Below are 17,821 nucleotides of genomic sequence, written 5' to 3' on the forward strand. Positions count from 1 at the left end.
TCAGGCTCAGATGTCCTCTTGTCCACCAACTAGCAGATAACCAAACAAATGATAGAGCCGACAACTCCAAAAATCCTTGAAAAGGCTTTATTAATTACATGACAGTGAGTAAAAACATGGGCTAACCGACTCTGTTATTCGTTTGGTTATCTAAAGTAGTAGAGATCCTTTTAGAGCCTTTTTACATAGTTACACTGGTTCAGCTTGGATCAATAAAACTATGTATATACCATACATGGCCAATGCCCCTGGAAGCTAGAAAATCACTGAATTAGAAAACGCTACTACAGTGATCTCCACTTGCTTCTGAGTACCGTGATGAGCAGCCGGCCTAATGTATTGTGGACACAGGAGGTCATCCACTCAGTACAGGGGCCATTCATTTTCTGAATGAATACAATGCGTTCTCTGATTGGGCAAGGTGGAGAGGTGGGGTGGTGATATAACAATGATGGTGACATCACAGTGGACCTTATGTATTAAAACTAATATGTTTGAAAATTACTAACCATGCCTTTATAGCAAGTACCTTGAATGTCCGGTTTCCAAAATGGGGTCATTTTGTGGGTGTTTATACTGTCTTAGCACTTCAGGGCCTCCAAAAATGTGGTAGGTAGTCAAGAAATTAGATACCTAATGTATGCCCCCTTAAAGCGTGAAGGTGCTTCTTGGATTTTGGGTCCCTCTATGTGTCTAGGCACCATAAAAGCCTTACATGTGGTATCACCATACCCAGGAAGAGCAGCAAAATGTGTTTTGGGGTGTGGCTGTGGGGTGTGAAAAATAACTTGTTAAAATTACAATTTTGTGAAATAAATTTCAATTGAATTTACCGTACTTGCTTAGTTTTCCCGAAAAAATTGTAGTTAGATCTTTATAATACTCACCACGCCTCTTATTGTATACCTTGGGGTAAGCACGTTCTGAAATGGGGTCACTTTTGGGGTGTTTGTACAGTTCTGGCATTTTAGAGCCAAAGAAATCGCAGACGGGGTTCATACATTTCAAATGTATGTACTAGTTTGTAGACTCTTACAGCGTAAATAATTTACACTTATTTGTTTTGTTTCTTTTGCTAAAAAAAAATGTAGCAGAATAAATTTGAGCATGATTTCGTGATTTTTTTATTGGGTATTTTCTTTAATAACAGAAAGTAAGAGAAACATTTTTTAGACATTTTTCTTTATATAGCAAAAGATAAAAAAAGCAGTGATTAAATACCATCAAAAGAAATCTCTATCTGTTAAAAAAAATATATAAAATTAATTTGGGTAAAGCATTGCTTGACCAAGAAATTGGCAGTCAAACTATGACAGCACTGAAAACTGAAGAAAGGAAAGGACGTGTTCTCTGACATGTTACATTTATCACATTATCTTGACTATCGGAGGTATATGGACAAGGGGAGCCGTTATCGGATGTACGAATGCAATCGGTGAGCTTAAAGCTTGTGCTACTTGCAACATTTTTAGGGCCTTGCACCCCTCTACAGATGGCCTGCACGGTGGCTGCGGTTGAATAGATGAAAGTGTTCAATATCTTGCATTGACCGTGTATGAAGAGTAATTTGTCATACATGACTTTGTTACAGTTGATGTTCAGGTCATTTTTAATGTGCTTCTTCTGAAATGTTGCCCAGTTCTGAGACAAGGACAGATGGAAGAGACCCAGGATGATCCCAAATACCAGAAGAAGAGATTTTGCACACATTCTGTCCAATGTTTCTGAAAAGAGAGATATAATAAAATGTATCACTGTTTACAAGATATCAAAAATACAATGAAGATAGAATTGTTTCAGGGAGAACATGTTTAATTTTTTTGGGGGGGGATTGATGGGATGTGTATTCATGGATGTTTATTTTATAAATGTGCTTTGTTTTCTTATTATTTACATGCTCTCGCTTTTCTTTGTGTTTTCTCTCTGTGAAAAAATAGCAGTAATAGCAGTTACTCCAGAGCTTAGCAAATGAGGTAGAGCTTCACTTTGCAAAGAATACCCAATCACATGCAAGGAAATAAAAAAACAGCATTTTTGCTTGCACATGATTGGATGATGGAAGTCAGCAGAGCTTTCCCTCTTTCTTAAGCTCTGGAAAAAATATCCTTGCATAATACAACTGAACTAGAACAAGCATTTAATCCCTTAAGACACATTTACATCAATACAGTCTGTTGCAGTGCATTAAGGCAAGCGTGGGTTGTGTTAGGGTAACCCATTCATTATAATTTGGCTGCTAACTCACCTCAACAGACCAATTTTTGAACATGACCTTTTTTTTGATGCACCACAATGTGGCATAACACAAAACACAGTATGTGTGTTGTGGTGTGCTGGCCCTGACTGTACAGTGTGTTGGGGTGCCATTGACAAAGAATGACACTGAACAACACACACAGCCAAGTGTTTATGTGACTAACAATTGACTGAAAATGGGATAAAAAATGTTTTATCGGGAGTAAGAACCAAGATGCATCTGCATTTAAAGGGTGTGCATCCTCGTCATCAGGGCTAGGTAAACAAAATGAATATCATCAGAATAACTCATTCACTTAGGCCAATGAGCTCCATAAACACCAGGCTTTTTACAACAATGTAGATAAGAACAACATGGTAAAATGTGAAAAGGAGCTGGGAGCTCCATCTGCTGGCTTCATATTGACAATACAAAGCCTTATTGTTCAATATTTTATGTGTACCTGACCTGAAAAAAAAGGGAGATTAAATTTTTTGGTCCTGAACATAATAAGCACAGAAACTATATACAAAGACTTTTGTTGAGACTATTGGTTAGTTTTTGGAGTATGACAAATTTTCTTTTTTGCTACTTTTCTACTTTTCTTGGTGCTCAAACTACTTAAAGCGGAGTTCCACCCTGACATTTTTTTTCCAGAATTGGACTCCTCTAAACCTATAAAAAAACATTTGGAGGGATTTTTTTTATACTTACCAGAATTGCCCTGTTGCTATGTAGTCCCCATAATCTGACACTTCCTGGTCTGCGGAGCTCCTCGTCATTTCCTCCCTCGCCTGTGCTCTTGGAAATGATGTGTCATCATTTCCCATGAGTCTGTGGGCAGTACTGTGATCAAAAATCGCATTATTTCCTGACAGGAAATGACGTGATTTAAGGCGGATCACATTGACGAGATGTGTTTATCTATGTTGCTATAACAATGTGGCGGGACCTTCCTCTGTCGCCTCCCATTGTTATGGCAACTTTAGAAACAATCGGCGCTATGGCCACCGGTGAATCACGCATTTGTGAGATCGAGAGGTGCATGCTGGTTACCCAGCATGCACCTCTCCATGGCCTATCAAGGAAGAGCTATTGATTGGGCTTCACATGACCACAATCATGATGGCAACGGCCACAACAGGAGGGAGAAAATTGTAAGTGGAAAATGTATATTTTAGAAAGTTCCACAATTAACCATGTATAATCTTTTTATTTTAAAAATGAATGATGCTCGGATCAATTTAAAAAAATTAAACAAAATTTGGCCGGAACTCAGCTTTAATACATAAATAATATGTAGATACTCTGGGTCTAATAATACAGTGACTTCCAATATGTTTCTCAAACTTTTTTTTGAAAAGATTTAACAATTTTTGTGGTGAAGAACTTATTTATTTTTACATATATGTTTAATTTTACATTTAATGTGAAGGATGTGCCTGCTTTCGAGAGCAAATCAGATTGAAGCGAGGCTCCAAAGTCAACAAACGGAACAAACAAATGGAACGGTCTCAATTATTATAATATAATTAGAGCGATTGAGTTCTCCCGAGATCTCGCACAAGTCTTGCGTTACAAAAGGAACCAATAAATTACAGACTGACAGAGATTGTGTTTTTATATATGTTACTTTTTAAACTTTTGTGACATTGATTTACCATTTAATTTTTTGATATGTTCAAGGTTTCAAAATGCTATTAATTTAAAATAATATGTAGATACTCTGGGTCTAATAATACAGTGACTTCCAATATGTTTCTCAAACTTTTTTTTGAAAAGATTTAACGGGGCAGGAGGCGGAGCCTAGCGGAGCAGACATGCATTGTTAGAGCTCCACACCGCTGAGGAGAGAAGAGAAGGACAAAGCGGAGCCTGCAGGCTCAAAAGGTATCCATTTGAACCTTTTTGCCCCAGGGAACAAACTGTGAAAGTTTGGGCAGGAAATATGGTACTGGGAGGAAACCGTGGCAGAAATAAAAATCACCTCACAAAGAGCTCACAGGCACTCACTGCAGCTGAAGCAGCTCCAGTCACCTCACAAGATACAGCATCAGGGCACTCTCACAGAGAAAATGTCACAGCAAGACTCTCCATTTGAGTCAGATACAGAACAAATCCTCTCACAAACTTCTCCACAAGCCTCCTCAGTATCCCCAGTAATATTATTACAATTTGAAAAGATGCTTCATAAGGCTTTAAAACAAACCTCAGACCAAATAACAAACAGCCTAACCAAAGAAATAAGAGAGCTGGGAAACCGCACCGCAGCCTTAGAAATAAAAATTGATGAAATTGAAATTACAACCCAAGAAAATATAACAGAATTGGAACAATTAAAAAAAGAGAATTTAATACTTCAAACTAAGCTCGAAGATTACGAAAATAGAGCCAGACGTTCAAACTTGCGCATAAGGGGAATACCTGAAACTGTGACAGACCTGCAATCTACTATTACTGCTCTATTACAAGAACTAAAGCCAGATATCCCTATTGAACGTTTAGAACTGGACAGAGTACACAGAGCCCTCACAGCCAAAAAGAAAGATGGACCCCCACGTGATATAATCACAAAATTTCATTATTACAGAACGAAAGAACAAATACTAATTGCTGCAAGAGAAAAAAAGGAACTTAATTTTCAAGGACACAATTATCAAATTTTTGCTGACCTATCCCAACTTACTATTACTAAAAGACGATCCATGAAACCCCAACTAATGGAACTGCAACGCCACAACATTATGTATCAATGGGGCTTCCCCTTTTCAGTCAGATTTAACTACCAAGGTACAATTTACAGAAGCAGATCAGCAGATGAACTACAACAAACCCTTTTAAAATTAAATCTGACAGAACCCACAAGCAGCAACACTCCCACACGCAGAAGAATGGCATCATCTTCACCTTCAGGCAGCACCCAGAAAATTCCAGAACAAAATGGGAATCATCATTCTCACAAAAGAGGCCGCTATGCCACATCATCCATGGACCAAGAAGATTCAATGGACTGACATCCTAATTCCTGATATCTCTTCATTTATTATACTAAGAGATGGTTCTCTATAAAAAACCTATATTTATAACTGAATGTAACTGCATTCTGATAGTCACACACTGTGTGGGATCATGTTACATTCCAGTTATATTTCTTATTACTTCTGATTCATATAGCCTTAGAATATATAAGTGAAATAAGGAAATTCTTGTTCAGTTATATATTATCAGGTAATAACAATAGATTTATTACTTTTTAGGACAAATATGTTCAATAATCCAGAAGTAATGGAAGCTTTTTTTTTTTCTTTCTTTTCTTAAAACAAATATATTATTACCTAACTAGTTCCTAGAATTATGTTTTTGTTTATTCTAATCTGAAGCAATACAACCTCAATTTTATGAGTTAACATATCTAAACAGTTACATATGAATAAAATATATGTAATTGTTTACTCTAAAAGGGTTAAAATCCCAAAATAATTCAAACTATCTTCATCAATACCAAAGTTATTAACAGTACCTTTCTAACTGAATTATTTAGCCTAGGGCAAGACTAACCATATACAACCACCCTGGAATAAATAATTTCAACAAAAACTATATTCTGCACTCCAACTAATGAAACATCATTTTGATGTCTTTTGACATAGCACTTCTCTCCTGTAAGCGGAAGATCCGTGTACCCCCATTAGCCCTCCTCATTCTCCCAACCATATTATGTGGGAGTGTGACAAAGGCACTTATTCCCCTGAGAGAGATATTTATTCTCTTTCACGGGTAAATTGTGATTACTTGCAAAAAATAATTTATACAATGTATCATCTAATCTCATATGTTTTTTGTTTACTCTTTACTCCAGAATTCACTGGTTTCTTTTCTATCTATTCATCTCTTCAGTCCACACAGGTTGATCTGCGCAGTCAGCTCTGCATAACAAAAAGTAAGTCAAAACTATTTGATCTATTGCCATGGCACCACTGAATATACTTTCCCTGAATGTTCAGGGAATAAATGTCCCTCAAAAAAGGACCAAAGCCTTCCGTACTTTCCATAACAAGAAGGCTCACATAGTATGCCTCCAAGAAACACACTTCACCAAAGATTCTACTCCAAAATATATTTCTCCTTTTTATCAACAAATTTACACGGCTTCTGCCTGTACCAAGCAAAGGGGAACTCTAATTGCATTTCACCGATCCACACCATTCACCTTATCATCAGAAATTAAAGACCCAGAAGGTAGATACCTGATACTCATGGGTTATATAATGGATACAGCAATCACGGTGATTTCCTACTACGCTCCTAACAAACAACCTACACCATTCCTCTCACATATATTACAAGTGATTAATACACACAAAATAGGAACAGTGATAATGTGTGGGGATTCGAACCAGGTCCTCCTCCCATTTCTAGATAAATCACCTTTTACACCATCCAAAATAACCTCTAGATTACCTTTTTCTCAACTTCTTTCCAAATACAATCTGGTAGATTCGTGGAGAGAAAGTAACCCAATGAAAAAGAAATTCACTTATTTCTCGCACCCTCATCAAACCTTCACTAAAATAGATCATATTTTTCTAACAATAGGAATGATACCAGAAATTATTGCATCAGATATAATTCCGATCCGGTCTGACCATAATGCAGTATACACTACTATAGCCTCAGCCATACCAAAAGCGCATGACCCAACGTGGTACTTACCAGACATAATGCTCAAACACCCACTACATCAGATGGCCATTGAACAAGCTTTAAAGGAATACATATCAATTAATAATACAACAGACATCTCCCCAATAACACTGTGGGAAGCTCATAAGCCTGTCTTGCGTGGTACAATACAAAGACAAATGGCACTATTTAAACGGGAACGCAAAAATCTAGCAAAAAAACTAGAACTCAATTTTCTGGTACAATGTTTTTATTGGAAAAAAAAAAAAGGGAAAAAACCCAGATAACGAATTCCCACGCAGGGGATATGTACAAAACGATAAGAAAGAGGTTTACATAAAAGTACATAATTAAACATATTTTAAGAGTGTATTATATCAACTGACATTGACCTACCAGTTAGGGCCGTAGGTCAGTGCACTATGTCCAGGCCATAGGGCCTAGGGCTGAGGCAGGCAAGGGTGAGCAGAGTTGTCCGCAAAACAGGGAAGAGGGTGGCAGACAAACACGAGGAGAGAAAAAAGAAAAAAGAGAAGGGGGGAAAGAGAAGAAGGGAAGAACACATATACCATTACGGGGGGGGGGGGAAGAGGTAAGTGTAGGGTAGAACGTCGGGCGGGAGGCCCAGGAAGAGAGGAAATGGGAGGAAGGGGAAAGGGGTCCCCCAGGCTGGAGGTTAGTTCAAAATGAATTTACAGACCTAGACTAGTTGGATTTAGGTTAGGGAGTGTGTAGGACCACCATGGGGCCCATACCTTAAGAAATTTTGCATGGGAGTCGTGAAGGACGCTGGACATTTTCTCGTGGATCATGAGGGTCGTCAATGAAGTCTTCACCTCTGCGAATGAGACAGAGGGTTTTTTCCAAGCCCTCGCTATTGTTCGTTTGGCGGCAATAAATAAGTATGTAGCTAGTTTCTGTTGATGGGAGAAAAGGCCCGGGAGCGGGCAATGAAGTCATGCAAATTTGGGGTCTTTGCGGAAGTGAACATGAAATAGGGAGGAAAGTAGACCAAAAACCCTTGACCAGAAGCCTACAAGACGGGGGCAAGACCACCATGTGTGCAGTTCATCTCCTCTTTGACCACAACCTCGGAAGCATCTATCATTGCATGATGGGTTTGATTTGGCGATGCGGGCTGGAACCCAGTACCAGCGCAGGAGGACCTTATAGGCCGCCTCCAACGTGGCAGTGTTAAAGGAGCATTTTGCTATGCTGGACCAGGCTTTACTCCAATCCGCTAGATCTATGGGGGATAGGTCGCGTTCCCATTTAAGCACATAGGAAAGGGTAGTGGGAGTGTTGCCAGCAGTTAGTGAGGAGTATATCATAGAAATGGTGCCGCGAGCACCCGGGCATTGTTGGCAGAAGTGCTCAAAGGCAGTCATTTGATACGGGAAGGAGCCTAGGCGCCAGAGGGAAGTTATCCAGTGTCGCAGTTGGATATAGCGGAAAAGTTCAGCAGGTGGAGCATCATGGGTCTCTTGATACGAGGACCACGCAGGGAAGGCGCGGGTACGAAGAAAGTGACGAACCAGGGAGAACCCATGGGCAGGCCACCTTGAAAAAATATGGGGTTGTTCCAGGCCCGGTGGGAACATAGGGTTATTCAAGAGGGGAAGCAGTGGTAAGAATGGGGACATAAGTTTGCCTGAGTATCGAATCGAGTCCCACAATTTCAGACTGTGCGTCATGAGGGGGCTAGCAGAAGGCGGTCGCATTTTAGGGGGTAGCCACAATAAGGCCGAGATAGGGACAGGCGCGCAATTGGGTATCTCCAGGAGAACCCATAGGGGGATATCAGAGGTCGCGTGGAGCATGGTGAGTTGGGAAATTTGGGCTGCTTGGTAGTACTTTGCAACGTCCGGAACGCCTAGTCCACCCCGTAACCTATGGGCATAGAGAGTGGAGCGGGAAACTCTGGGGCGTTTATGTGCCCAGATAAAGGAGAGAAGTCTGTTCTGGAGTAGCCGCAGATAGAAGGCAGGGACCCGGACAGGAAGGGTTCGAAAGAAGTAAAGAATCTTTGGGAGAATGGTCATCTTGACCGCATGGATACGACCGATCCAAGATAAAGTGGGGAATCGCCAAGAAGTCATGAGGGCCGTGATGGTGCGTAAGAGTGGGTAATAGTTGGCGGAGAAAAGGGAGGCGTAAGAAGGGGTCAACTTAATGCCCAAGTAGTCCAGAGAGGAACTTGCCCATCGGTAAGGGAAGGAAGAGTGGAGATGTAAGACTAGGGGGCCTGGGAGAGTGACATTCAGGGCGGTAGTTTTGTTGTGGGTTGATACGGAGGCCAGAGATAGATGAAAATCGGGTTAGAAGGGCCTGGAGGTTTGGTAGGGTGATGATGGGGTTGGTGAGGGTTAGGAGGGCATCGTCAGCGAACATATTCAGTTTATAGTTGTCACCTGCGTAAGGGATGCCCGTGATATTAGGGTCTGCCCTGAGGGCAATAGCTAGCGGCTCAAGGGCAAGAACAAAAAGGACCAGAGATAGAGGGCAGCCTTGCCTCGTTCCTCTAGATATAGGAAAAGAGGGCGAAAAGCAACCAGCATAGCGGACCGAGGCAGAGGGGGTTGAGTAAAGGGCCGTCAGCCACGATAGAATCGAGTCGCCAAAGCCCCAACGTTGTAGCACGTAACGAAGATAGTCCCATGAGAGGGTATCGAAAGCTTTATAAACGTCAAGGGAGAGGAGAAAGCCCGGGATTTTGCGTTGCTGCAGTAGGGTGATCAAGTGAACAACTTTCCGGACATTGTCCCCTGCCTGACGGCCAGGTACAAAGCCCACCTGGTCTCTATGAACCAAGGAGCGCAAGTATTTGTTAATGCGAAAGGATAGGATTTTCCCCAAGAGCTTCACATCCTCATTTAATAGAGAGAATGGGCGAAACGCCTGGGGTTCGTGAGCCTCCTCTGTGGTCTTAGGAATCATGGAAATGTGAGATCGTAATGAGTCTGGGGAGGGCAGCGCACCTTGTTTCATGCAGTTGAAATAGGCCGTCAGATGGGGGAGCAAGAGGGGAGAAAGCTTACGGTAGTATAGTCCGGTGAAGCCATCTGGGCCCGGGGCCTTCGAAACACGAATACCCTTGATGGCCTGAGTCACCTCCAGTTCGGTAATGTCAGCATTAAGAGTCGCACAGGCTTCTGAGGAGAGAGGCGGAAGGTGAAGATCACGGAAGAAATCGTCCGCGAGATTAAGAGGGAAGGGGGAGGGTTTGCTATAAAGTGAGGCTAGGAAATCTGCCAGGGCTGCAGTGACTTTGCTCGGATCTGAAGTGAGGTCTCCATTTGCAGTACGGAGGCGGATAGGTTTATGGCTGCGAGATGTAGCATTGAGTTTCTTAGCCAGCATTGCGCCCGGTTTATTCGCGCAAGAATAGAATTTATGTTTAGCCCACCGCAGGGCCCTCTCGGTTTGGTCGGAGGCCAACAAGTCTAATTCGGCTGCAAGGGTGTCCCTAGCTTTCTTATTTGCTAGCGTGGGGTGGGATTTCCACTCTGCATCAGGGGAGGCCAAAAGAACTGTAAGTTCCCGGGTCCGCTTTTCCCTATGGCGTTTGCGGGAGGATGCCAGTTGTATACAGTGGCCCCTCATGGTAGCCTTGTGGGCCTCCCAAAGAGAGATGGGCGAAGACACGGAGCCTACATTTTCTTTGAAGAAAGTTTGGAGTCGCGTATGGATTTCAAGAAGGGCGTCTTGTGATGTAAGAAGTGAGTCGTTTAATCGCCATTGAAAGGTAGGGCGTGTTAGGCCTGAGAGAGTGAACAAAAAAACAATAGGGTCATGATCCGACCACACAGAAGGGGGATCGTAATTTTATGGACATTGGAGATGTGGCGTAGAGGGATAAAAACGTGGTTGATCCTACAGAAGCTGTCGTGCGGGCTAGAGTAGTAAGTGAAGTCGCGGTCACGGGGATGGAGCTCCCGCCAGGCATCTACCAAGCCATGGGATTGTATAAGGGATCTCATCTGCTCCTCCACAACTAAATCATGAGAGGGGGTGGATCCAGATAGGTATTTCCTGTCCACCGAGGAGTCCAGGGCTACGTTCGTGTCACCCATCAAGATGAGGGTCCCGGAGCTGTGCTGGGACACGACCTTGAGGAGGTGGGAGAAAAATTTATGTTGGAATCGGTTCGGAGCATAGTACCCAACCAGGGTTACATTCTGGCCATTTAACGTGCCCTGGAGTAATAGGTATCTACCAGTTGGGTCCGCAATTTCCTTGGAGCATGAGAATAGGAGATTGCGTCTAAAGGCAATGAGAACCCCCCTCTGCTTTTCGGGGGCAGAAGCCAGGTAGAATGTGGGGAAGTGAGGGGAGATAAATTTCGGGGCAGAAGAGGTGGAAAACCTGGTCTCTTGCAAGCATACTACGTCAATGCCACTAGATTTTAGGTTGTGAAACACCTTGGATCGTTTTGCTGGAGAATTAAAACCATGGATATTATGGGAATAAAACTTCAACGGAGATTGGGTCATTGTGGGGAAATGAAGGTTAGCTCACGTGGTGGTGTCCAGCAGCTGCAGATCAGGTCGGTAGGGATCCCTGTCAGCGACACTTGCGGATTTCCAGCCTGGGGGAAGAAAAGAAAAGAGAGACAGGGAAAGGTGCAAGACAAGAGACAAGGGGCAGGACGGGGGAAGGAAAAAAAAAACATAAAAACAAAAATACAAAAACAGTACAAACGTACTAGATGCGCCACGTTGGGCGTAAACCACGTCTTCAGCGAGACGTGTAAGGCGGGGGGGCTCGACCGCCGGACACATGGCCATTTTAAGTCTTGGCAGCTCAAAATTTAGCAAGAAGAGGGGGGTGCCGGGAAGAGGGGGGGGGAGGGGATCACTGGCCGAGTCAGCCACAGGAAGGGGAGAGGGGAAAGAGAAGGAAGGGAAAAAAAAAAAAAAAGATTTCCTTAAAAAGGAAGGGGGGGGGGGTGCAACTAAGGGTTAGGGCAAGATTGCTGGTGCTCACAACCAACCCAAGGATAAATTGCAATGAGGGATTGCCAAGAGAGCTTTAAACACAGAATTATTATATAACAATAAAGAACACAAATGGGATGTGTAACTTCTAATGTTCAGACCATTTAGTTAGTCCGGATTCCAGCCAGCCAACCTGGAATATCAGGTACAAAGTCCGTCAAGGGGTCCCCTGAATCCCGCCACCAGGCGCAAGCACCACCAGGAAGCGGGCCCCAGAGAGTCCAAGTAAACTAGTAAAAGGGGCTGGACATTAATTATCAACCTGGAGATGAGTCACAGCAATTAAGCAGTACTTAAACATATAATTCAGTATTACTTGAAAACAGTATTAAACATAACTTGTAAATAACATTAGCGGTGCATATCAAACAGTCAGGCTAACCCCCAGCCACCTGGCCAGGGGGCTCAGTTATAGGGTCCACCTGAAAGCCTCCCTGGGCCGGTCACCAACCGCTATCGCTAGCGGAGGGAGGGCCCCGGGAGACCTCCGATAGGGTAAATAAGGACCTAGGCATCGTTGGTTAAAGATCAGACAGGAGTATACAGGAGGTAGGGAAGGAAGGGTCAGGACCATGAGAGGCAGGGGGAGGAAAAGGGAAGGGAAGAGGGGGAGGAGAGGGGGGGAGAGGTAAAAGGAGGGGGTGGGAGGAGGGAAGGGCAGGGGTAAAAAAAAAAAAGGGGGGGGGAGGGGGCGTAGTGGGCTCCCATGTACCATGCATTTTCAGGACCTTACGCTTAAGGGGACGGGGAAGAACCCCGTAGTGCAAATGAGACAATGGGGTTCTGGATGTGATGGAGCCTATGATGTTAATGCAACATGGAAGTCCAGAGTGGAGATCTTGAGGAGGTGGCGAGAAGTAGTAAGAGTCAGGTGCTGTGTGGTTTGGAATATACCAATACGTTCGGAAAGTCCTGGAGCAGCACAATTGAGTCTAACAGGGTGCCAAAGCAGGTGAAATGGTTCAGAGACTTCCAGGCAGGGTGTGCAGGAGAGGTATAGGGCAGTCATATAGAAGGATGGTGAGGGGGCGACATCACAATATGCACCAACCGGTTGGGTCAAGGCAGGCTGGGGGTGGGGGGGAAGGCATATGATCCAATCCAAGCACGGCCATCATTGGGCATGTGTGAATAGGGAAGGTCAGGAGTCAATATTGATATCGAGGAGGGATCCAATCCAACCATCACTTACGGGAGATGGTTGGTGAAATACAAAAGGGTCCTGAGGACCAAAGGGGAAGACAGGACTCATGGTTTCAAGGGTCAATCTGGATCAGATCGTTGGGAGCCAGCCATAGATGGAGCGGGAGGGGGAGGGCGTCTTGGCCCTTTGACCTTTTCCCATGTGCGACCCGGGAGGTTGGTGGAAAGCTGAGGGGGGTTGATCCAGTTGGGCTTCGGGTGTTTTTACCAGATGGTAGCAGATGGAGAGAGTCCAGGACGGACTGTGCTTCGTCTGGCGAGGTCAGCGTGTGACTGCGACCATTGTATGAGAAGGATAGCTTGAAGGGGAAGCCCCAGCGGTACCGAATTTGGTGCGATTGAAGAGCTGAGGTGTAAGGCTTCATCTGTCTCCTTTTCACAATCGTAGACTGGGAGAGATCCGTAAAAAGTTGGTAGTGGTATCCCTGGAACGTGAGGTTCGGCCTGTCCCGGGCCGCGCGAAGGAGGGTTTCCTTAGTGCGGTAATAAGTGAATTTTATGATGATGTCGCGGGGTGGTCCCTCTGATTTCTTGGGGCCGAGTGACCGATGGATACGGTCAAATTCTAGCCTGTCAATGGGGATGGCTGGGACAAGCTCCTGGAACAGGGCTGTGGCAGTGGAGGTGAGGTCCATGACCGTTTCGGGGATGCCCCGCAAGCGCAAGTTACCCCTGCGGGCCCTGTTCTCAAAATCCTCCAGGCGTAGTAAGGCTACATCCAGTTCTTTCTTGATGTCAGAAATGTCCTGCTCATGGTTTTCTAAGACAGTAGCAGCGGCATCCATCTTGTCCTCTAGGTCATTGGTGCGGGAGCCGAGCTCCCTGATTTCTTTAGTGAGGTGGGTGGCCAGCTTGGTGGTTGCGGCTGATAGTTCTGCCTGCAACATGGTCTTGAAGCAGGAGAGCAGATCGGCATCCCGCAGTGATGGCAGCTGGAGCGGGTCCCCGCCGACGGCGGGAGACTGATCCAAATCCTCGGCTGTAAGCTGGGAGAAGGGGTCCGGACTTGAGGCCGGGGCTTCAAACATGGCGTCCGGCGGGGAGGCCCCAGGCAGTGTGCGGTCTGCAGATCGTGAGCTGGATGCTCGTTTGAGCATCGCTGTTCGTGTCGCTGGATGCACGGCAGCTGCGGGAGTCAGCGGGAGGTGGTGGGGGACGGGGGTTCCCTCTTACTTAGCTTTTTATGGGGCCGATGTGTCCTGGCGGTGAGGAGCGAGGCTAGGATGCGGCCATCTTCGTTCGCTGCTCACGAGCGCCCCCCTAGAACTCAATTTTAATGCAGCCTACATATCATTTCAAGATAATCCATCTCAGAGTACAAAATCTCATCTGGAAAAATCTAGATTGGAATACGATCTATTTCTCACTGAGTCAGTTGATAAATCCCTCAAACGCTCCAAACACAATTTCTACATGAATACAAACAAACCAGGTACATATTTGGCTCGGGCATTAAATTCAACTAACAAATCTTTCAAACCAATACGTTTGAAATTATCAAAAAATGTTTACACTTGTAATCCAGTTAAAATAGTCCATAAATTTCACTCACATCTGGCAACTTTATACAAGACAAACAATGAATTTAATCCTACAGAGGCTGAATCCTTCTTCTCAAAAATAACCTTACCTGAGTTATCTCAGAATCAAAAAAGCAGTTTGGATGAGCCTATAACTATAGATGAAGTTGCTAACGCCATAAAAGACCTAAAACTTAACAAAAGACCAGGCCCAGACGGCTACTCGGCTTTATACTATAAAACATTCTCAGAAATACTCTCTCCTATTCTCACTGAAACTTTTAACAAACTTCTAGATGGACATTCTTTTCGGCAAGAAACACTAATGGCAATTGTTTGTATGATCCCAAAACCCCTTTCTGATGATACTTCCTGTGTGAATTATCGGCCTATCTCTCTGTTAAACCTCGATATTAAATTATTAGCAAAAATAATAGCAAAACGCCTCAATAGCATTATAGGAAAATTAATACATAGAGATCAAGTAGGCTTCATGCCAAATAGACAGGCAGGCGATAATATACGCAGGGCAGTGTTATTGGCACATATTGCTAAAAAACGGAAAATCCCTTTATGTTTTCTATCTCTCGATATTAAGAGGGCATTTGACACAGTATCCTGGCAATATATGCAATATTCATTACAAAAATGGGGTTTTGGACCCCACTTTTTAACATGGATCAAAGCATTATATAATAAACCCAAAGCCTATATAAAATGCTGGATACAAATCTGAAGCCTTTAATATCGAAAGAGGTACCCAACAGGGTTGCCCATTATCTCCCTTATTATTTGCCCTTATACTCGAACCCATGGCCCAATATATCAGAACAAACCAAACTATAACTGGCATTGAAGTAGGAGGTATTACACACAAATTATGTATATTTGCAGACGATATATTACTTTTTCTATCATCACCACAGGTCTCTGGTCCTAACTTAATACCAGCTCTTGATGGATTTGCAGCCCTATCCGGCCTTATTATTAATCCTAAGAAATGCCTAGTGCTTAATATTTCACTCACAAACATGGAATTGATCCCGGCTAGGGCTGCACTCCCATTCACATGGGCAGAAAAATCAATCCCATATCTTGGAATTCATTTAACAGCCTCTCATTCTGACTTATTCTCAACCAATTATCCTCCTGTATTAAGACAGATCACAAATCTAATAAAACAATGGTCGCAACTTCCTTTATCCTGGATGGGGAAGATTAATGCAATTAAAATGACTATTCTACCCAAATTGCTTTATCTATTCAGAGTCCTCCCTATTCCAATTCCTTCCTATTTTTTGAGAATAGTACAAAAAAGAGCAACTTCGTTTATATGGGGCTCTTCTAAACCACGTATACCTATACACACACTACATCTTCCCAAAAATAAAGGAGGCCTGGGATACCCTAATTTTACTAACTACTACAGAGCGGCACATTTGGCCAGTCTGTCCAAATACCATGCAAAACAGGAAATCCCATTATGGGTATTTATAGAGGCTTCAGAAAATGACCCTCTATTAATATCAAATTTATTATGGCTTGATCCTAAAGACCGCTTTAAAATTCATAATCCCATAACTAAACACTTCTTATCTCTCTGGGATAAACTAAAAACCAAATATCAGTTACAATCTCCACACAATCCTCTCCTTTCTTTTATCAGAAATCCGGCCTTTTATCCGGCATGGATCTACCCAAATTCTTTTAAAGCTTGGACAACATCAGGCATTCAGACACTAAATGACTTCATAGCATCTAAATCATTCCTTTCATTCCCATCGCTTAGAGAAAAATATGATCTACCAAACTCTGAGATATTTAGATATCTCCAAATCAAAAATTTCTATACACCATTCCTAAAGGGGGATACACCATTATCCCAATTATCCATTTTTGAATCAATCTGTACAAAAGATCCATTTGCTAAAGGTACAATTTCATCACTTTATAATCAATTATATGGAGTACCAAATCTTAATAGACCCTCTTACGTTCAGAGGTGGGAGGAGGACCTGGGACGAACTTTAGAAGACACGGACTGGTCTAACATATGGCTCACATCTAAGTCATCTTCACCCAACATCTTAGCACTGGAGACAAATTATAAAGTCCTAATTCGCTGGTACCTTGTACCCGCTAGAGTGGCAAAATATTCACCTAATACCTCAGCTCTTTGTTTTCGAGGATGCCCAGAAATAGGCACATATTTACACATATGGTGGACGTGCCCAGTAATCCAAACCTTCTGGAAGGAAGTCTTCGTGATTGCATCTAAAATATTTTAAAAAATAATACAACCAGATCCATATTTAACTTTACTTAATCTAAAACCGGAATGGTTAACACTCTCTCAATTCAAACTTATGATCCAACTAATAACGGCTGCAAAACAAACAGTGGCCAAGGCATGGAAATCTCCTACATTGGTACTAGCAGAAACAATTCACAGAATGAATAATACAATGTCCCATGCTAAGATGGTAGCCATCGATCAAAATCAAATTCCAAAATTTGAAAAACTTTGGCATCCTTGGATAAAACAACAGTTCCTGTCAAACTTCAATGACTCTGTCCTGTTGCCATGGTAACAGATTAAATGACTTACAGAGACACCCATTCTAAGGCTTCAAAGAGAACTAAAAAGAATAATAAACTGACGAGCGGGACAACCTTGTGGACCATACCTCTACCTTTCAACCCTTTTTCTTCCTTCTCTTTCCTTTTCTCCATCTTACGATTAAAGCTCATTATCAGAATTTATTTGACCTATATACACTCTACTTGTAAACAATATGTATAGTAGGTATAAATCATTTAAATACCTACAAAAGTAACTAAGGAAATGATATATATCTTTAATTTAGGTTTACGTGAACCCAATGTTTAATATTTGAAATTTCATGATATTTACCTATAGAAACCCTACTGTAAAACAATGAGCTTACTTTATAGATCCTTGTAAACTTACTTTATGTATCTTTATAACATTGTATACTCAATAAACTTCTTTTGACAAGGAAAAGATTTAACAATTTTTGTGGTGAAGAACTTATTTATTTTTACATATATGTTTAATTTTACATTTAATGTGAAGGATGTGCCTGCTTTCGAGAGCAAATCAGATTGAAGCGAGGCTCCAAAGTCAACAAACGGAACAAACAAATGGAACGGCCTCAATT

At 42.7% G+C, this 17,821-nt stretch overlaps 1 long non-coding RNA gene across 1 annotated transcript in view; it reads right to left on the minus strand.

Moving 5' to 3' along the window:
• Positions 1-1,701: 1,701 nt before the first annotated feature.
• LOC141107910 (uncharacterized) overlaps positions 1,702-17,821 on the minus strand; it is an 88,756-nt gene continuing 72,636 nt past the window's right edge. The window contains exon 4 of the long non-coding RNA XR_012235984.1: positions 1,702-1,724. This is a non-coding gene — a long non-coding RNA (uncharacterized lncRNA). The remainder of the gene's footprint in view (positions 1,725-17,821) is intronic.

The sequence above is a fragment of the Aquarana catesbeiana genome, linkage group LG09, assembly GCF_042186555.1.
Source record: "Aquarana catesbeiana isolate 2022-GZ linkage group LG09, ASM4218655v1, whole genome shotgun sequence".
Classification (NCBI taxonomy): Eukaryota; Metazoa; Chordata; class Amphibia; order Anura; family Ranidae; genus Aquarana; species Aquarana catesbeiana.